The following is a 22,751-nucleotide window of genomic DNA, read 5'->3' on the forward strand; positions in this document are numbered from 1 at the left end:
ATGTGTAGGTTAATAAAGCTCCATCAGTGTGTACTGTATGTGTAGGTTAATAAAGCTCCATCAGTGTGTATGTGTAGGTTAATAAAGCTCCAGCAGTGTGTACTGTATGTGTAGGTTAATAAAGCTCCATCAGTGTGTACTGTATGTGTAGGTTAATAAAGCTCCATCAGTGTGTACTGTATGTTTAGGTTAATAAAGCTCCATCAGTGTGTACTGTATGTGTAGATTAATAAAGCTCCATCAGTGTGTACTGCATGTGTAGGTTAATAAAGCTACATCAGTGTGTATGTGTAGGTTAATAAAGCTCCAGCAGTGTGTACTGTATGTGTAGGTTAATAAAGCTCCATCAGTGTGTACTGTATGTGTAAGTTAATAAAGCTCCATCAGTGTGTACTGTATGTGTAGGTTAATAAAGCTCCATCAGTGTGTATGTGTAGGTTAATAAAGCTCCATCAGTGTGTGCTGTTTGTGTAGGTTAATACAGCTCCAGCAGTGTGTACTGTATGTGTAGGTTAATAAAGCTCCATCAGTGTGTATGTGTAGGTTAATATAGCTCCATCAGTGTGTACTGTATGTGTAGGTTAATAAAGCTCCATCAGTGTGTATGTGTAGGTTAATAAAGCTCCAGCAGTGTGTACTGTATGTGTAGGTTAATAAAGCTCCAGCAGTGTGTACTGTATGTGTAGGTTAATAAAGCTCCATCAGTGTGTACTGTATGTGTAGGTTAATAAAGCTCCATCAGTGTGTATGTGTAGGTTAATAAAGCTCCAGCAGTGTGTACTGTATGTGTAGGTTAATAAAGCTCCATCAGTGTGTACTGTATGTGTAGGTTAATAAAGCTCCATCAGTGTGTACTGTATGTGTAGGTTAATAAAGCTCCATCAGTGTGTACTGTATGTGTAGATTAATAAAGCTCCATCAGTGTGTACTGCATGTGTAGGTTAATAAAGCTACATCAGTGTGTATGTGTAGGTTAATAAAGCTCCAGCAGTGTGTACTGTATGTGTAGGTTAATAAAGCTCCATCAGTGTGTACTGTATGTGTAAGTTAATAAAGCTCCATCAGTGTGTACTGTATGTGTAGGTTAATAAAGCTCCATCAGTGTGTATGTGTAGGTTAATAAAGCTCCATCAGTGTGTGCTGTTTGTGTAGGTTAATAAAGCTCCAGCAGTGTGTACTGTATGTGTAGGTTAATAAAGCTTCATCAGTGTGTATGTGTAGGTTAATATAGCTCCATCAGTGTGTACTGTATGTGTAGGTTAATAAAGCTCCATCAGTGTGTATGTGTAGGTTAATAAAGCTCCATCAGTGTGTACTGTATGTGTAGGTTAATAAAGCTCCATCAGTGTGTACTGTATGTGTAGGTTAATAAAGCTCCATCAGTGTGTACTGTATGTGTAGGTTAATAAAGCTCCATCAGTGTGTACTGTATGTGTAGGTTAATAAAGCTCCATCAGTGTGTATGTGTAGGTTAATAAAGCTCCATCAGTGTGTGCTGTTTGTGTAGGTTAATAAAGCTCCAGCAGTGTGTACTGTATGTGTAGGTTAATAAAGCTCCATCAGTGTGTATGTGTAGGTTAATATAGCTCCATCAGTGTGTACTGTATGTGTAGGTTAATAAAGCTCCATCAGTGTGCATGTGTAGGTTAATAAAGCTCCATCAGTGTGTACTGTATGTGTAGGTTAATAAAGCTCCATCAGTGTGTACTGTATGTGTAGGTTAATAAAGCTCCATCAGTGTGTACTGTATGTGTAGGTTAATAAAGCTCCATCAGTGTGTACTGTATGTGTAGGTTAATAAAGCTCCATCAGTGTGTATGTGTAGGTTAATAAAGCCCCATCAATGTGTACTGTATGTGTAGGTTAATAAAGCTCCATCAGTGTGTACTGTATGTGTAGGTTAATAAAGCTCCAGCAGTGTGTATGTGTAGTTTAATAAAGCTCCATCAGTGTGTACTGTATGTGTAGGTTAATAAAGCTACAGCAGTGTGTACTGTATGTGTAGGTTAATAAAGCTCCAGCAGTGTGTACTGTATGTGTAGGTTAAAACATTTCCATCAGTGTGTATGTGTAGGTTAATAAAGCTCCATCAGTGTGTACTGTATGTGTAGGTTAATAAAGCTACAGCAGTGTGTACTGTATGTGTAGGTTAATAAAGCTACAGCAGTGTGTACTGTATGTGTAGGTTAATAAAGCTACAGCAGTGTGTACTGTATGTGTAGGTTAATAAAGCTCCATCAGTGTGAATGTGTAGGTTAATAAAGCTCCAGCAGTGTGTACTGTATGTGTAGGTTAATAAAGCTCAATCAGTGTGTATGTGTAGGTTAATAAAGCTCCAGCAGTGTGTACTGTATGTGTAGGTTAATAAAGCTCCAGCAGTGTGTACTGTATGTGTAGGTTAATAAAGCTCCATCAGTGTGTATGTGTAGGTTAATAAAGCTCCATCAGTGTGTATGTGTAGGTTAATAAAGCTCCAGCAGTGTGTACTGTATGTGTAGGTTAATAAAGCTCCAGCAGTGTGTACTGTATGTGTAGGTTAATAAAGCTCCATCAGTGTGTACTGTATGTGTAGGTTAATAAAGCTCCATCAGTGTGTATGTGTAGGTTAATAAAGCTCCAGCAGTGTGTACTGTATGTGTAGGTTAATAAAGCTCCATCAGTGTGTACTGTATGTGTAGGTTAATAAAGCTCCATCAGTGTGTACTGTATGTTTAGGTTAATAAAGCTCCATCAGTGTGTACTGTATGTGTAGATTAATAAAGCTCCATCAGTGTGTACTGTATGTGTAGGTTAATAAAGCTCCATCAGTGTGCATGTGTAGGTTAATAAAGCTCCATCAGTGTGTACTGTATGTGTAGGTTAATAAAGCTCCATCAGTGTGTACTGTATGTGTAGGTTAATAAAGCTCCATCAGTGTGTACTGTATGTGTAGGTTAATAAAGCTCCATCAGTGTGTACTGTATGTGTAGGTTAATAAAGCTCCATCAGTGTGTATGTGTAGGTTAATAAAGCCCCATCAATGTGTACTGTATGTGTAGGTTAATAAAGCTCCATCAGTGTGTACTGTGTGTGTAGGTTAATAAAGCTCCAGCAGTGTGTATGTGTAGTTTAATAAAGCTCCATCAGTGTGTACTGTATGTGTAGGTTAATAAAGCTACAGCAGTGTGTACTGTATGTGTAGGTTAATAAAGCTCCAGCAGTGTGTACTGTATGTGTAGGTTAAAACATTTCCATCAGTGTGTATGTGTAGGTTAATAAAGCTCCATCAGTGTGTACTGTATGTGTAGGTTAATAAAGCTACAGCAGTGTGTACTGTATGTGTAGGTTAATAAAGCTACAGCAGTGTGTACTGTATGTGTAGGTTAATAAAGCTCCATCAGTGTGTATGTGTAGGTTAATAAAGCTCCAGCAGTGTGTACTGTATGTGTAGGTTAATAAAGCTCAATCAGTGTGTATGTGTAGGTTAATAAAGCTCCAGCAGTGTGTACTGTATGTGTAGGTTAATAAAGCTCCAGCAGTGTGTACTGTATGTGTAGGTTAATAAAGCTCCATCAGTGTGTATGTGTAGGTTAATAAAGCTCCATCAGTGTGTATGTGTAGGTTAATAAAGCTCCAGCAGTGTGTACTGTATGTATAGGTTAATAAAGCTCCAGCAGTGTGTACTGTATGTGTAGGTTAATAAAGCTCCATCAGTGTGTACTGTATGTGTAGGTTAATAAAGCTCCATCAGTGTGTATGTGTAGGTTAATAAAGCTCCAGCAGTGTGTACTGTATGTGTAGGTTAATAAAGCTCCATCAGTGTGTACTGTATGTGTAGGTTAATAAAGCTCCATCAGTGTGTACTGTATGTTTAGGTTAATAAAGCTCCATCAGTGTGTACTGTATGTGTAGATTAATAAAGCTCCATCAGTGTGTACTGCATGTGTAGGTTAATAAAGCTACATCAGTGTGTATGTGTAGATTAATAAAGCTCCAGCAGTGTGTACTGTATGTGTAGGTTAATAAAGCTCCATCAGTGTGTACTGTATGTGTAAGTTAATAAAGCTCCATCAGTGTGTACTGTATGTGTAGGTTAATAAAGCTCCATCAGTGTGTATGTGTAGGTTAATAAAGCTCCATCAGTGTGTGCTGTTTGTGTAGGTTAATACAGCTCCAGCAGTGTGTACTGTATGTGTAGGTTAATAAAGCTCCATCAGTATGTATGTGTAGGTTAATATAGCGCCATCAGTGTGTACTGTATGTGTAGGTTAATAAAGCTCCATCAGTGTGTATGTGTAGGTTAATAAAGCTCCAGCAGTGTGTACTGTATGTGTAGGTTAATAAAGCTCCAGCAGTGTGTACTGTATGTGTAGGTTAATAAAGCTCCATCAGTGTGTACTGTATGTGTAGGTTAATAAAGCTCCATCAGTGTGTATGTGTAGGTTAATAAAGCTCCAGCAGTGTGTACTGTATGTGTAGGTTAATAAAGCTCCATCAGTGTGTACTGTATGTGTAGGTTAATAAAGCTCCATCAGTGTGTACTGTATGTTTAGGTTAATAAAGCTCCATCAGTGTGTACTGTATGTGTAGATTAATAAAGCTCCATCAGTGTGTACTGTATGTGTAGGTTAATAAAGCTCCATCAGTGTGCATGTGTAGGTTAATAAAGCTCCATCAGTGTGTACTGTATGTGTAGGTTAATAAAGCTCCATCAGTGTGTACTGTATGTGTAGGTTAATAAAGCTCCATCAGTGTGTACTGTATGTGTAGGTTAATAAAGCTCCATCAGTGTGTACTGTATGTGTAGGTTAATAAAGCTCCATCAGTGTGTATGTGTAGGTTAATAAAGCCCCATCAATGTGTACTGTATGTGTAGGTTAATAAAGCTCCATCAGTGTGTACTGTATGTGTAGGTTAATAAAGCTCCAGCAGTGTGTATGTGTAGTTTAATAAAGCTCCATCAGTGTGTACTGTATGTGTAGGTTAATAAAGCTACAGCAGTGTGTACTGTATGTGTAGGTTAATAAAGCTCCAGCAGTGTGTACTGTATGTGTAGGTTAAAACATTTCCATCAGTGTGTATGTGTAGGTTAATAAAGCTCCATCAGTGTGTACTGTATGTGTAGGTTAATAAAGCTACAGCAGTGTGTACTGTATGTGTAGGTTAATAAAGCTACAGCAGTGTGTACTGTATGTGTAGGTTAATAAAGCTCCATCAGTGTGTATGTGTAGGTTAATAAAGCTCCAGCAGTGTGTACTGTATGTGTAGGTTAATAAAGCTCAATCAGTGTGTATGTGTAGGTTAATAAAGCTCCAGCAGTGTGTACTGTATGTGTAGGTTAATAAAGCTCCAGCAGTGTGTACTGTATGTGTAGGTTAATAAAGCTCCATCAGTGTGTATGTGTAGGTTAATAAAGCTCCATCAGTGTGTATGTGTAGGTTAATAAAGCTCCAGCAGTGTGTACTGTATGTATAGGTTAATAAAGCTCCAGCAGTGTGTACTGTATGTGTAGGTTAATAAAGCTCCATCAGTGTGTACTGTATGTGTAGGTTAATAAAGCTCCATCAGTGTGTATGTGTAGGTTAATAAAGCTCCAGCAGTGTGTACTGTATGTGTAGGTTAATAAAGCTCCATCAGTGTGTACTGTATGTGTAGGTTAATAAAGCTCCATCAGTGTGTACTGTATGTTTAGGTTAATAAAGCTCCATCAGTGTGTACTGTATGTGTAGATTAATAAAGCTCCATCAGTGTGTACTGCATGTGTAGGTTAATAAAGCTACATCAGTGTGTATGTGTAGATTAATAAAGCTCCAGCAGTGTGTACTGTATGTGTAGGTTAATAAAGCTCCATCAGTGTGTACTGTATGTGTAAGTTAATAAAGCTCCATCAGTGTGTACTGTATGTGTAGGTTAATAAAGCTCCATCAGTGTGTATGTGTAGGTTAATAAAGCTCCATCAGTGTGTGCTGTTTGTGTAGGTTAATACAGCTCCAGCAGTGTGTACTGTATGTGTAGGTTAATAAAGCTCCATCAGTATGTATGTGTAGGTTAATATAGCTCCATCAGTGTGTACTGTATGTGTAGGTTAATAAAGCTCCATCAGTGTGTATGTGTAGGTTAATAAAGCTCCAGCAGTGTGTACTGTATGTGTAGGTTAATAAAGCTCCAGCAGTGTGTACTGTATGTGTAGGTTAATAAAGCTCCATCAGTGTGTACTGTATGTGTAGGTTAATAAAGCTCCATCAGTGTGTATGTGTAGGTTAATAAAGCTCCAGCAGTGTGTACTGTATGTGTAGGTTAATAAAGCTCAATCAGTGTGTATGTGTAGGTTAATAAAGCTCCAGCAGTGTGTACTGTATGTGTAGGTTAATAAAGCTCCAGCAGTGTGTACTGTATGTGTAGGTTAATAAAGCTCCATCAGTGTGTATGTGTAGGTTAATAAAGCTCCATCAGTGTGTATGTGTAGGTTAATAAAGCTCCAGCAGTGTGTACTGTATGTGTAGGTTAATAAAGCTCCAGCAGTGTGTACTGTATGTGTAGGTTAATAAAGCTCCATCAGTGTGTACTGTATGTGTAGGTTAATAAAGCTCCATCAGTGTGTATGTGTAGGTTAATAAAGCTCCAGCAGTGTGTACTGTATGTGTAGGTTAATAAAGCTCCATCAGTGTGTACTGTATGTGTAGGTTAATAAAGCTCCATCAGTGTGTACTGTATGTTTAGGTTAATAAAGCTCCATCAGTGTGTACTGTATGTGTAGATTAATAAAGCTCCATCAGTGTGTACTGCATGTGTAGGTTAATAAAGCTACATCAGTGTGTATGTGTAGGTTAATAAAGCTCCAGCAGTGTGTACTGTATGTGTAGGTTAATAAAGCTCCATCAGTGTGTACTGTATGTGTAAGTTAATAAAGCTCCATCAGTGTGTACTGTATGTGTAGGTTAATAAAGCTCCATCAGTGTGTATGTGTAGGTTAATAAAGCTCCATCAGTGTGTGCTGTTTGTGTAGGTTAATACAGCTCCAGCAGTGTGTACTGTATGTGTAGGTTAATAAAGCTCCATCAGTGTGTATGTGTAGGTTAATATAGCTCCATCAGTGTGTACTGTATGTGTAGGTTAATAAAGCTCCATCAGTGTGTATGTGTAGGTTAATAAAGCTCCAGCAGTGTGTACTGTATGTGTAGGTTAATAAAGCTCCATCAGTGTGTACTGTATGTGTAGGTCAATAAAGCTCCATCAGTGTGTATGTGTAGGTTAATAAAGCTCCAGCACTGTGTACTGTATGTGTAGGTTAATAAAGCTCCATCAGTGTGTACTGTATGTGTAGGTTAATAAAGCTCCATCAGTGTGTACTGTATGTGTACGTTAATAAAGCTCCATCAGTGTGTACTGTATGTGTAGATTAATAAAGCTCCATCAGTGTGTACTGCATGTGTAGGTTAATAAAGCTACATCAGTGTGTATGTGTAGGTTAATAAAGCTCCAGCAGTGTGTACTGTATGTGTAGGTTAATAAAGCTCCATCAGTGTGTACTGTATGTGTAAGTTAATAAAGCTCCATCAGTGTGTACTGTATGTGTAGGTTAATAAAGCTCCATCAGTGTGTATGTGTAGGTTAATAAAGCTCCATCAGTGTGTGCTGTTTGTGTAGGTTAATAAAGCTCCAGCAGTGTGTACTGTATGTGTAGGTTAATAAAGCTTCATCAGTGTGTATGTGTAGGTTAATATAGCTCCATCAGTGTGTACTGTATGTGTAGGTTAATAAAGCTCCATCAGTGTGTATGTGTAGGTTAATAAAGCTCCATCAGTGTGTACTGTATGTGTAGGTTAATAAAGCTCCATCAGTGTGTACTGTATGTGTAGGTTAATAAAGCTCCATCAGTGTGTACTGTATGTGTAGGTTAATAAAGCTCCATCAGTGTGTACTGTATGTGTAGGTTAATAAAGCTCCATCAGTGTGTATGTGTAGGTTAATAAAGCTCCATCAGTGTGTGCTGTTTGTGTAGGTTAATAAAGCTCCAGCAGTGTGTACTGTATGTGTAGGTTAATAAAGCTCCATCAGTGTGTATGTGTAGGTTAATATAGCTCCATCAGTGTGTACTGTATGTGTAGGTTAATAAAGCTCCATCAGTGTGTATGTGTAGGTTAATAAAGCTCCATCAGTGTGTACTGTATGTGTAGGTTAATAAAGCTCCATCAGTGTGTACTGTATGTGTAGGTTAATAAAGCTCCATCAGTGTGTACTGTATGTGTAGGTTAATAAAGCTCCATCAGTGTGTACTGTATGTGTAGGTTAATAAAGCTCCATCAGTGTGTATGTGTAGGTTAATAAAGCCCCATCAATGTGTACTGTATGTGTAGGTTAATAAAGCTCCATCAGTGTGTACTGTATGTGTAGGTTAATAAAGCTCCAGCAGTGTGTATGTGTAGTTTAATAAAGCTCCATCAGTGTGTACTGTATGTGTAGGTTAATAAAGCTACAGCCGTGTGTACTGTATGTGTAGGTTAATAAAGCTCCAGCAGTGTGTACTGTATGTGTAGGTTAAAACATTTCCATCAGTGTGTATGTGTAGGTTAATAAAGCTCCATCAGTGTGTACTGTATGTGTAGGTTAATAAAGCTACAGCAGTGTGTACTGTATGTGTAGGTTAATAAAGCTACAGCAGTGTGTACTGTATGTGTAGGTTAATAAAGCTACAGCAGTGTGTACTGTATGTGTAGGTTAATAAAGCTCCATCAGTGTGTATGTGTAGGTTAATAAAGCTCCAGCAGTGTGTACTGTATGTGTAGGTTAATAAAGCTCAATCAGTGTGTATGTGTAGGTTAATAAAGCTCCAGCAGTGTGTACTGTATGTGTATGTTAATAAAGCTCCAGCAGTGTGTACTGTATGTGTAGGTTAATAAAGCTCCATCAGTGTGTATGTGTAGGTTAATAAAGCTCTATCAGTGTGTATGTGTAGGTTAATAAAGCTCCATCAGTGTGTACTGTATGTGTAGGTTAATAAAGCTCCATCAGTGTGTACTGTATGTGTAGGTTAATAAAGCTACAGCAGTGTGTACTGTATGTGTAGGTTAATAAAGCTACAGCAGTGTGTACTGTATGTGTAGGTTAATAAAGCTCCATCAGTGTGTACTGTGTAGGTTAATAAAGCTCCAGCAGTGTGTACTGTATGTGTAGGTTAATAAAGCTCCATCAGTGTGTACTGTATGTGTAGGTTAATAAAGCTCCATCAGTGTGTACTGTATGTGTAGGTTAATAAAGCTCCATCAGTGTGTATGTGTAGGTTAATAAAGCTCCATCAGTGTGTATGTGTAGGTTAATAAAGCTCCATCGGTGTGTACTGTATGTGTAGGTTAATAAAGCTCCATCAGTGTGTACTGTATGTGTAGGTTAATAAAGCTCCATCAGTGTGTATGTGTAGGTTAATAAAGCTCCATCAGTGTGTATGTGTAGGTTAATAAAGCTCCATCGGTGTGTACTGTATGTGTAGGTTAATAAAGCTCCATCAGTGTGTACTGTATGTGCAGGTTAATAAAGCTCCATCAGTGTGTATGTGTAGGTTAATAAAGCTCCAGCAGTGTGTACTGTATGTGTAGGTTAATAAAGCTCCATCGGTGTGTACTGTATGTGTAGGTTAATAAAGCTCCATCAGTGTGTATGTGTAGGTTAATAAAGCTCCAGCAGTGTGTACTGTATGTGTAGGTTAATAAAGCTCCAGCAGTGTGTATGTGTAGGTTAATAAAGCTCCATCAGTGTGTACTGTATGTGTAGGTTAATAAAGCTCCAGCAGTGTGTACTGTATGTGTAGGTTAATAAAGCTCCAGCAGTGTGTACTGTATGTGTAGGTTAATAAAGCTCCAGCAGTGTGTACTGTATGTGTAGGTTAATAAAGCTCCATCAGTGTGTATGTCTAGGTTAATAAAGCTCCATCAATGTGTACTGTATGTGTAGGTTAATAAAGCTACAGCAGTGTGTACTGTATGTGTAGGTTAATAAAGCTCCATCAGTGTGTACTGTATGTGTAGGTTAATAAAGCTACAGCAGTGTGTACTGTATGTGTAGGTTAATAAAGCTCCATCAGTGTGTATGTGTAGGTTAATAAAGCTCCATCAGTGTGTACTGTATGTGTAGGTTAATAAAGCTCCAGCAGTGTGTACTGTATGTGTAGGTTAATAAAGCTCCATCAGTGTGTACTGTATGTGTAGGTTAATAAAGCTCCATCAGTGTGTATGTGTAGGTTAATAAAGCTCCAGCAGTGTGTACTGTATGTGTAGGTTAATAAAGCTCCATCAGTGTGTATGTGTAGGTTAATAAAGCTCCAGCAGTGTGTACTGTATGTGTAGGTTAATAAAGCTCCATCAGTGTGTATGTGTAGGTTAATAAAGCTCCAGCAGTGTGTACTGTATGTGTAGGTTAATAAAGCTCCATCAGTGTGTACTGTATGTGTAGGTTAATAAAGCTCCAGCAGTGTGTATGTGTAGGTTAATAAAGCTCCATCAGTGTGTACTGTATGTGTAGGTTAATAAAGCTCCAGCAGTGTGTACTGTATGTGTAGGTTAATAAAGCTCCAGCAGTGTGTACTGTATGTGTAGGTTAATAAAGCTCCAGCAGTGTGTACTGTATGTGTAGGTTAATAAAGCTCCATCAGTGTGTATGTCTAGGTTAATAAAGCTCCATCAATGTGTACTGTATGTGTAGGTTAATAAAGCTCCATCAGTGTGTACTGTATGTGTAGGTTAATAAAGCTACAGCAGTGTGTACTGTATGTGTAGGTTAATAAAGCTCCATCAGTGTGTATGTGTAGGTTAATAAAGCTCCATCAGTGTGTACTGTATGTGTAGGTTAATAAAGCTCCAGCAGTGTGTACTGTATGTGTAGGTTAATAAAGCTCCATCAGTGTGTACTGTATGTGTAGGTTAATAAAGCTCCATCAGTGTGTACTGTATGTGTAGGTTAATAAAGCTCCATCAGTGTGTACTGTATGTGTAGGTTAATAAAGCTCCATCAGTGTGTACTGTATGTGTAGGTTAATAAAGCTCCATCAGTGTGTATGTGTAGGTTAATAAAGCTCCATCAGTGTGTATGTGTAGGTTAATAAAGCTCCATCAGTGTGTATGTGTAGGTTAATAAAGCTCCATCAGTGTGTACTGTATGTGTAGGTTAATAAAGCTCCATCAGTGTGTACTGTATGTGTAGGTTAATAAAGCTCCAGCAGTGTGTACTGTATGTGTAGGTTAATAAAGCTCCAGCAGTGTGTACTGTATGTGTAGGTTAATAAAACTACAGCAGTGTGTACTGTGTGTGTAGGTTAATAAAGCTCCAGCAGTGTTTATGTGTAGGTTAATAAAGCTCCAGCAGTGTGTACTGTATGTGTAGATTAATAAAGCTCCATCAGTGGTACTGTGTAGGTTAATAAAGCTCCAGCAGTGTGTACTGTATGTGTAGGTTAATAAAGCTCCATCAGTGGTACTGTGTAGGTTAATAAAGCTCCATCAGTGGTACTGTGTAGGTTAATAAAGCTCCAGCAGTGTGTACTGTATGTGTAGGTTAATAAAGCTCCATCAGCGTGTACTTTATGTGTATTTTTATAAAGCTTCAGCAGCTGTATGAGGCTGACATTCTAGCTAGCCTTGGAGACGTTTCTACAGGCCAGGATCACATGGGCCCCATGGAGGGCAAATGACTTGGCTGTATCAAAACCTACACACAGAGAGGATAAGAGGGAGGGAGGGAGGGAGGGAGGGAGGGAGGGAGGGAGGGAGGGAGGGAGGGAGGGAGGGAGGGAGGGAGAAAAGAGAGAGAAAGGGAGAGGAGGGATGGAGGGAGACAGAGTAATGCTTTAAAGATGAGTTATTTTGGGAGATAATGTGGAGATACTCAGGGCAGTTGACTGTGAAGGGGTAAAAGATGGGTTAGAATCCATATCTATGTTGCATATAATTTATATCACTGAGGAGGGAGCCAAAGGGTCTACTGGGGAAAGTTAATCATGTCTCTGTGAAGTGATGACACTGATTGAATTAATGTGGTTCAGGGCTTCACCCGCTAGTCCCCAATACAGACATAGGAAACCAACCACAAGCCATCTCAGAAGGTATCACTACCCACTGACTGTACTGAGAGAAACATGGAGATTCATATTGGTTGGAGTGGTAATGCGGTATCAATTGTACTAGCAATAAAAACAGTGATGTTGATGATATTGTTAACAACTGAAGCTATAGAGAAGACAACTAGAAAATGACAACCATTCAAATGACTTGAGAAGAACTTTCATATCAAACCTTGGTGTGATATTCTAGCACTTCAAAGACTGGCTGATAAGAACATTTATGACATCAAAAGTTGTTCTGATAGGAACTGGATTTATCCAACTCATGTAGTCACGATAAAACTAACAAAAAAAACAAGATAGGGAAGGAAGTTATTTTCCAAGTTGCCAGTCTAAATGGGTCATTTCAACCCAGAGGTAGAATTCATTTACAAGATGAACTTTTCCTTAAATCATATATTTATTTCTTGTTAAGAAGTTGATATTGACAGCGTTCAATAAACCGTTCAGTATCTACTCATTTACACATCTTTAATAAACAGAAACAGACACACACACGCGCGTAGTGGTGAGTGACAGACCGATAGGGCAGGTTTGTGCACACTAAGTGGTTGTGGCGGAGAGGAGCTGAGAGGAGGCACGGCAGACAGCCAGTATCACAGCCAGCGTGGATTAAAACCAACCGGTAATTAGATTAGGTCTTAATCTGATTTTCATTAAGTGGAGAACTAGGAGGCCTAATTGTGAGTGGAGTGTTAAAGAGTAATATCTATTAAAACTGTAAATTGGAGTGGGATTGGAGGGGCTCTCTGACAACTGAAGCATGGAATTAAATCATATGACACCTTACTAGGAGTAAGAGAGAGAGAGCGCTGCCCGTGCTAATGGTCCCCTCACAATAATAACTACATGAAAGAAGTGGAAGAGTTGCACTCTGACATTTGGATAAAAATAGTAGATAAACACTTTTGAAAAAGTGTTTCAACAGGCATACTTACATACCAAGTGTACTCTATCTATCCCCCCCCCCCCCCTGCAGTTAAAATACAATGTGAGAATTATTACATAAAATGTGAACATTTTTCAAACAATATCTGATTTACGTTAAACAAAGAACCGGAAAGCAACAAACCCAAGGTTGGACTTAAACTTACAAATTATAAACAGCAATCAGAACAGGAGGGCAGGCAGGCATGCATGCTACAGCTTAAACAACGATTATTCCATCCTGTCTAAATTGAACAAGAACACTGGCAGCTGGGTAAACAACGCCACCTCACACTCACTTGTTGTGTGTACCAAGCATGAAAGTGAAATTAATCGACACCAGTGTTTTCCATAATGGAGTACAAATTAGAATTTGGCAGCAACAACAACAACATGGGCGAGGGAGCTGTGTTTTCCTCATGACAAATAACAAGGACTTGACATTAATTGTGAAATAACGAGAACGACGTTGGTTTACAGAGGCTTCCCACCCTCACGCCTGTGTTTCCCTTGGTGCCGAGATTAGTTCCTGGTCAGGTGAACAACAGGGGAGGTTATTTAGCGTGGCACCCAGACTGTAGAACATGACAGGAGGTCAGGCTGAGGTGTGTTCTACTCAGGGATAAAAAGAGGCCATGTAATACTCCTCAGCAAGCGTTTAGAGGAAAACACAAAGCACATTTTTCGGGCTGGTTACCCAGACCCAGATGAAGCCTACTCCATGATTAAAAAGCATTCTCAATGGAGAAGTTTCCTTAAAAGTGCTCATAATCCAGACTACCAGCGAATGAGGACCAGAGATTCACAGCCTCCATCATTATAACAGTGTATTACTACTGTACTGTATAACCAGTGTGAAACCTCTATCAACCAGTGGGTGGATGCTCTGCATGGTACATTAGGATCCTGGCCATCCTGATATCCCCAATAATGAGTGTGATTTAACGCTCTGTTTGTCCGTATTCCCTCCGTACACAGGTGTATTGGCTCAGCCTAATGAGATCATTACCAGTAAACCTGTTTATTTGGCAAATGGAAAAACAACTCTACATCTGCGTCCAAAGGAGCATTTAAGTAAAATGAGTTGTGTTGATTTGGGCAAAGAGAGCTAAAATCAAATCAGATTCCCTCTCTCTCTCCCTCCCTCCCTCCCTCCCTCCCTCCCTCCCTCCCTCCCTCCCTCCCTCCCTCCCTCCCTCCCTCCCTCCCTCCCTCACTCCCTCTCAAAAAGATTGGCGCCTCCTCCACATCTGCTCTTATGAGCGCTCTAATTCTCCTCCATTCCAACTGCAGCCCTTCCATTAGTTCCAGGGAGGTGGTGTCACCCCAAAAGTGGGATGTATGGTTTGTAATTACAGCCCAGGGGTGAGTTGTTCCAACTGAGAGGCCTGGAGTGCTTCTATTACCCCTGGCCTGGCCCCTCTTAACCCCCACCTTGCCCCACACACTCCCCTCATGCTCCACATTGCATGGCCTTTCACACACACCTCCATGACCCCTCCCCACTCCCCCTGTGACCACCTACAACTCCCACCGCAATCTCTCATCAAGGCCTCCCATCACACTGGTCACCTCAACCTTTACTTTACCTTTACACACACAGACAGACTTCATCATGGCCTCCAATAACACCGGTCAACCCTGTCCCTACGGTAATGGGTTACACACACACACAATCACTGTCATCAAAATCCGCCCTCCCCTTCCCGTAGCTTTCATCTCATCATCCCCACACTGTAAACCCGATGGGTCTATAAACTACTTGACTACACACAATAATCCAGTAGCCTTTCATTTGATTCCACTGAGGGGCTTTAAGCACATATATGTATTCCATCCTCTCTCTAACCATTCCAGTTAAATTATATTAGAGCTGTAATCATTATCGAACCCTCCTGGCCTACAGCGCAATTCCCTCACATGTTACACCAGTTTGGGTCTGCATTGTGAATTTGATCCAAGGTTAATAAAGTTGAATAATTTGACTAACCAACCATAACTGGTTCTCATTATGAAGCCAATAAACATCTTCCTCAGAGAGGACATGAAATGCCTGTTGTAAAGCTCAATTTCCTCAGTTAGACTAACACCAGTTATCTCCAAGGAGGAGACAGAGGACTTTACACAAGAAATTGTCCCACAGTGAAGAAGTGTGCATACACGCAAGCTTGTTTGCACACATACAGTGTATACACACACACACACACACACACACAGGCACACGCCCATTACAAACTTGCGCTGCATGCCCCCATCTCCAGGAGCATCTTCTTATGCATCTACTTCCTCCTAGTCAATCCCAGTATGAATAATGAATCCGCTCCTTACCAAGCAGTTGGTTTAACGCATGGCTGGGCCACTCTTTAAGGGTTCCTTATTCACAAACAGCAGTGGTGCAATAAATACCAGGGCTTTGCTGCCAATTTAATGGCAGTTATGTTTGACAAATCTGCCTCAATCTAATGCTCCATCACAAAGCCTGGCTATGGGCTTAATCTGCACTCTGAGCCTCCCTCCTCTCCGCTCCGCAACTGGCTGCATCAGTTTAGTGATATGTCCTTCCAGAGAGAGGAGAAAGCAGGCCTAGCTCATAATCCACACAACACAGGGATCAACACAAACACTGAACAATGACACTCTTTCATGAATAACAAATTACATTTAAAGACCTAAAACACTAAGGGAATGATGTTCAGAGATAGGGACTGAAAGATGTAGCATATTTCTCTAATACCTTGTTATTCACTAGTTGTCCCTCCTTCTAACTCTTCTCTGCTTCTTACTGTGACATTGATCCACCACCAACACCTTGTGAAATTCACAGCATGAATGAGACAGGGGGCTTTCCCAGGTCTCACACACACACACACACACACACACACACACACACACACACACACACACACACACACACACACGCGCGCGTGGAAAGCTATTTAGATACAATGCTCAGCTTGTTCAGAAACTTTAGACAAAGTACCACAACAGTAAACCAGCAATCTAAAATGTCCTCTATAAAATCTTGCAATTCATGTCCAATTGAAATCAAACCACAAATCATGCACACAAAAAAATCTATGTTATCCCAGTGAAATGAAATGTTCAGCAAATGTTAGAAATTAAACGTACATCTTAATAAAAAATAAATGAATCAAACTGATAAAAAAGAATAAGAATTCAATAATCCTTTTACAGAAGTCTTCTTTGTGGAGCCTGTCCTGATGGATATGGATGGGTTGCATGTAGTCTTGCTGTAGTGAGACAGAGAGGGTCACTAGGACCATAACTAACCATTACTAAACCATATGTCATATTATCAAGTTAATAACATGACACCCCAGAGACCTACACTCCTCCCATGAGCACACACAGGCCCTACAGAGTATCTAGCGCATACATATAACACTGTGTAAGGATGTAGATATTCCATACAAATATATGCTTCGCCTCATTCACATGTTCTATTGTCAGTAGTGAAGATATGATAGAAACCAAACCTGTCACATTGTTCAGTATGGATGAGAATAGCCTTAACAGGTGTGAACATGCAGAGGACAAAGTGTTGACAGTTGGCAGGTTTAGTATTATGAAGAACTAAAAATAAAACTTGTAATAAAAGTTTTTTTTTAAAGGTGACAACAATATTGATGGTGGGTAAACTGATCACCGGTTGCAGTGAAGAAAGTAACGCTCCCCATACTTTCGATGGATTTTTTCCACAAAAGATGGTTAAACTGTTAGGCGAAACAAAAGATGGTTAAACTGTTAGGCAAAACGAAAGATGGTTAAACTGTTAGGCGAAACAAAAGATGGTTAAACTGGTAGGCAAAACAAAAGATGGTTAAACTGTTAGGCGAAACAAAAGATGGTTAAACTGGTAGGCAAAACGAAAGATGGTTAAACTGTTAGGCGAAACAAAAGATGGTTAAACTGTTAGGCAAAACAAAAGATGGTTAAACTGTTAGGCGAAACAAAAGATGGTTAAACTGGTAGGCAAAACAAAAGATGGTTAAACTGTTAGGCGAAACAAAAGATGGTTAAACTGTTAGGCAAAACAAAAGATGGTTAAACTGTTAGGCGAAACAAAAGGTGGTTAAACTGTCAGGCAAAACAAAAGATGGTTAAACTGTCAGGCAAAACAAAAGATGGTTAAACTGTTAGGCGAAACAAAAGATGGTTAAACTGTTAGGCAAAACAAAAGGTGGTTAAACTGTTAGGCAAAACAAAAGGTGGTTAAACTGTTAGGCAAAACAAAAGGTGGTTAAACTGTTAGGCAAAACAAACGATGGTTAAACTGTTAGGCGAAACAAAAGATGGTTAAACTGTCAGGCAAAACAAAAGATGGTTAAACTGTCAGGCAAAACAAAAGATGGTTAAACTGTCAGGCAAAACAAAAGATGGTTAAACTGTTAGGCGAAACAAAAGATGGTTAAACTGTTAGGCAAAACAAAAGGTGGTTAAACTGTTAGGCGAAACAAAAGATGGTTAAACTGTTAGGCAAAACGAAAGGTGGTTAAACTGTTAGGCAAAACAAAAGATGGTTAAACTGTTAGGCGAAACAAAGGGTGGTTAAACTGTTAGGCAAAACAAAAGGTGGTTAAACTGTGTATACTGGCTTTTACCCTAGCTTGAGCTGGCTAATGTTAGCCACTAGCCATGCAGACCGAGTGTTGACAGAGGTGAGCTTCAAACCACCAATCACAAGGAGGTGTGATGTAAACAACCAATCAGATTTCCCACACGTGGGGGCCACATGATCCTGCTCGGCTGCTCTGACTTCTCCTGCACCAGCAAGCTTGCCTTTGCCTCTAAAGGAACGTGGAAAATGTTTTCCTGCCTGCTCTAAATGTTAATTAACTTGGCTGCTCTTCGTTTATTTTTCATCCTTCAATTTGTTTGGTCAACTTTTTGGCCTGTTCTCTGTGAAATAGGCAACCAGAGTTTTTCAACTTTGGCTTAGTACTAGCGTACAGTAGCTGACTAACTGTGCTGTTGTGATAATTTCCATCTGCCTGGAGCCTTCCTCCAATCTCTGTCTTTTTGTTGATGCTTCCCCTCGTTTCCTGTGCCCAATGCCGCCTCTGGATTATTGCCTCTAGAATCAATCTACTTTGGATTTACCTCATTATATTGGATTAGCTGACTCTCCCTCGGCCTGTGAAATGGCCACTCCTTCTGAAGCCCCTCTCTCCTTGGCTCTTCTTTGGTAGCTAACTCAGCCGTCAATCGGTAAGTCTCCGCTCTCTATAGCTTATATCTGCTGGCTTTATTGTGTGTGTCCTGTGGGTTCCTACCTGTGCTAGACTAGGTGGTGTTGTTCTCTGGCTTACTACATACAGTTGACGTCGGAAGTTTACATACACCTTAGCCAAATACATTTAAACTCAGTTTCACAATTTCTGACATTTAATCCTAGTAAAGAGTCCCGGTCTTAGGAGAGTTAGGATCACCACTTTATTTTAAGAATGTGAAATGTCAGAATAATAGTAGAGAGAATGATTTATTTCAGCTTTAATTTCTTTCTTCACATTTCCAGTGGGTCAGAAGTTTACACACACTCAATTATTATTTGGTAGAATTGCCCTTAAATTGTATAACTTGGGTCAAATGTTTCTGGTAGCCTTCCAAAAGCTTCCCACAATAAGTTGGGTGAATTTTGGCGCATTCCTAATGACAGAGCTGGTGTAACTGAGTCAGGTTTGTAGGCCTCCTTACTCGCACACGCTTTTTCAGTTCTGCCCACAAATTTTCAATAGGATTGAGGTCAGGGCTTTGTGATGGCCACTCCAATACCTTGACTTTGTTGTCAAGCCATTTTGCCACAACTTTGGAAGTATGCTTGGGGTCATTGTCCATTTGGAAGACCCATTTGCGACCAAGCTTTAACTTCCTGACTGATGTCTTGAGATGTTGCCTCAATATATCCACAATTTTCCTATCTCATGATGCCATCTATTTTGTGAAGTGCACCAGTCCCTCCTGATGCAAAGCACCCCCACAACATGATGCTGCCACCCCCGTGCTTCATGGTTGGGATGGTGTTCTTCGGCTTGCAAGCCTCCACCTTTTTCCTCCAAACATAATGATGGTCATTATGGTCTAATAGTTGTATTTTTGTTTCATCAGACCAGAGGACATTTCTCCAAAAAGTACTATCTTTGTCCCCATGTGCAGTTTCAAACCGTAGTCTGTTTTTTTATGGAGGTTTTGTAGCAGTGGCTTCTTCTTTGTTGAGCAGCCTTTCAGGTTATGTCGATAAAGGACTTGTTTTACTGTGGATATAGATACTTTTGTACCGGTTTCCTCCAGCATCTTCACAAGGTCCTTTGCTGTTGTTCTGGGATTGATTTGCACTTTTTGCACCAAAGTACGTTCATCTCTAAGAGACAGAACGCGTCTCCTTCCTGAGTGGTATGACGGCTGCGTGGTCCCATGGTGTTTATACAAGCACACTATTGTTTGTACAGATGAACGTGATACCTTCAGGCCAGACTTGTGGAGGTCTACATTTTTTTTTCCTGAGGTCTTGGCTGATTTCTTTTGATTTTCCCATGATGTCAAGCAAAGAGGCACTGAGTTTGAAGGTAGGCCTTGAAATACATCCACAAGTACACCTCCAATTGACTCAAATTATGTCAATTAGTTTATCAGAAGCTTCTAAAGCTATGACATAATTTTCTGGAATTTTACAAGCTGTTTAAAGGCACAGTCAACATTGTGTATGTAAACTTCTGACCCACTGCAATTGTGATACAGTGAATTATGAGTCTGTAAACAATTGTTGGAAAAATTACTTGTGTCATGCACAAAGTAGATGTCCTAACAGACTTGCCAAAACTATAGTTTGTTAACAAGAAATTTGTGGAGTGGTTGAAAAATGAGTTTTAATGACTGCAACCTAAGTGCATGTAAACTTCCGACTTCAGCTGTAGCTATGTCAACCGTGGTAGTTGGCCAACTAGGCTAGTTAGCTGGCTAGGCTAGCTAGCAGGCTAAAATAACTAAGTTTAGCTGGCTGGCTGGCTGGCTTGCTAAGAAAACTGCATATACTTTCTGTTGGAGTTTACATTACAGGGAATAGGCTGGCTTGCCAGGTCCTCCATTTTATGTCACGACCAGCAAAAACATTTTCCCGGCATGACTACGGCATTCTTCGGGTTTTATGTAATAACTAGAAAAATAGAAAAGTGAGGAGTAACTTCGCATTGGGACTTGTGATGGATATACTATGTTACATATGGTATGCAAATCCATGTTACATGTGGATATGTTTATGCTACCTACCCTTTAAAGACAACCAGTACAGTGGAGCCTTGGCCTGTAATTACAGTAACTGTGTAGGGTTAGTTAGTTGAATGGAGGATAATGAAGGCTAGAGCAAGGGCTATTAATGGGGATGGATGGGATGCTTGAGTCAGGGTCACAGTCACTACAGGATCAATGGTACACATACAGGTGGAACGGAGGGCTAGAGAACACTACCTTTACACACACAGAGAGAGCGAGAGAGAGAGAGAGAGAGAGACAGAGAGGGAAAGAGAGAGAGAGAGAGAGAGAGAGAGAGAGCGAGACAGACAGACAGAGAGAGGGAAAGAGAGAGAGAGACAGAGACAGAGAGGGAAAGAGGGAGAGAGAGAGACAGAGAGAGGGAAAGAGAGAGAGAGAGAGAGAGAGAGAGAGAGAGAGAGAGTGAGAGAGAGAGAGAGAGAGACAGTGACCATTCATTTCCATTACTGCAATTAAAGACACAATAGGGGTTCTTACTAGTTTTTAAATTACAAAGGAGGTAAGGGAGAAAAGAAGACTAATGCTGTGAATACAGAACAGTGATCACATTAATGAGACGCACCACAGTCCTGTATCACCTTCCAGCAATATTACCAGGCCTGTTCACAAAACCATACCACATTACATTTCATGCATAAATGGCCTCATATATGTACATTCCCCATGCATTAATAGCTAAATTAACACAGTAAAATGGAAACATGTCATTTAAATAATAGCCCACTAACGTTATAGTGAAAAATAAATGTCAAAGTATTGCCTGTTGAAACAATTCCCTTGACCAAATGAATGGACACTATTGACGCAAATTAAAATTCCCACTGTGTTTAGTCAATTGGCATAAGCACATTTCACACATAGGCCATGGGGATGTCAAGAGAGCTCGCTACTGGTGGCAATTACTATTGGCATACTATTCATTGTAGCAGATGAATGAATATACAGTACACTGGGAGAAAAGTGGAGGATAAAGATACATGTAAATGTGTGTTCATTAGGCATTGACACTTCAGAAAAAAACATTGAACTGTAGACAATATTAGTAATAATAATAATAATATCAATGGGTTATTTTGTTTATAATTGTGTCTGATACTTTTTGATAATTTGAACTGGAAAACTAAAACCCCCGTCACTGAGGAAAATAAACTAGAGACAGGGCGCAATGCATCACAGTTAATCAGAATCAATGGACCCACCGCAAAACCTATAGTTAAAATATCAAAGTGTGTTTTTGATAAATTACATATTCTGTATCTTAAAGTGGCAATCTGCAGTTCGAACAATAACAACGAGGACACCAGCCACTGATTTGGTAAACAGCTGAGGGATGGGGGTAGAGAAATGTAACCACTCAAATTAATAGATAGAACTATGGACACAAGGACTGACCATTCATGGTATCAAAATGATAGTTTTAACCATGTTTTGAGGCTATACAGTGTTTGTTTACATTTAAATAGTTTACAAACCAAAAACAAATAAAACAGACTTATATTTTGGGTTCTGATGGGGTACAACAGTTAAACTAAACACATTAAGCATTTATAAGTTATATTCATCAAGAGGTACTGGGTATATATATCAATAATTCATAGCTCCAAAAATGGATGTACCAATCACAGATTGCCCCTTTAAGAGAAACAAAAGGACCTACCTGTGTAAAGTTCAGTGTACTATTCTGATCGCCACATTCCATCTAAAAGAGCTTCTGTGCCCTCTTGTGGAGAAAAAAAAAACACCATCTCACTCACTGGAAAGTATCTTGGACTATAAACTAAATCAGCTTTATCCAGTTGAAAATAGGTATTTTGTGACAGTAGGCCTATATGTTTTTGCATTTGACTAGTCCATTCTTACGTGGTAAAAGTTGTTTCCCTCGAATGACTTAAACGAGATAGCCAGAGTTTTGTATTTTGTTCTACACTATGTTTTTCTTGTTGTTTTGCTCCTTCTTGAGAACAACGGGTACAAACTTGACAGTGGTGCAGAACCCCTGGCCCAAAGTAATATATATATATATATATATATTAAAATGTCATTAAGGGTGGGAAACTAAGTTCTGAGAAAGTCTGCAACCTCTCCTGTTCAGTCAGTCTGAAGTCTTGACCATTATAAATCTGAAAACAACAACACTGTTTCACAACCATCTCTAGTGATATACTCACTCCATTTGCAAAGCCAGAACTTTAGGAAGAGGAATGATTTGAATATAAAGACAATTAACTATTTTATGTTTGTTTAATTTCTCTTGCGCTGCCGTTATCTCCCTGCAACTGAAACGGTGACTGTGGATGAATAGCTTCTACTTGTGCTAATTTACACAGCGATGAAGAGGAAATGCATTTGTTTCCAGGGCCATTATACAGTGAGCCATGCAATTGCTCGCCACAAATGGCCGTCATTCATTACAGTTAACAATGACATCCAATTCAGCTCAGTTAATGAA

General features: G+C 39.7%; 1 pseudogene; it reads right to left on the reverse strand.

Moving 5' to 3' along the window:
- Positions 1–22,751, reverse strand: part of LOC110532260 (WW domain-containing oxidoreductase-like) — a 343,223-nt pseudogene that overhangs the window by 315,008 nt on the left and 5,464 nt on the right.

This window comes from Oncorhynchus mykiss, chromosome 1, assembly GCF_057628025.1.
Source record: "Oncorhynchus mykiss isolate SJ-2025 chromosome 1, ASM5762802v1, whole genome shotgun sequence".
NCBI lineage: Eukaryota > Metazoa > Chordata > Actinopteri > Salmoniformes > Salmonidae > Oncorhynchus > Oncorhynchus mykiss.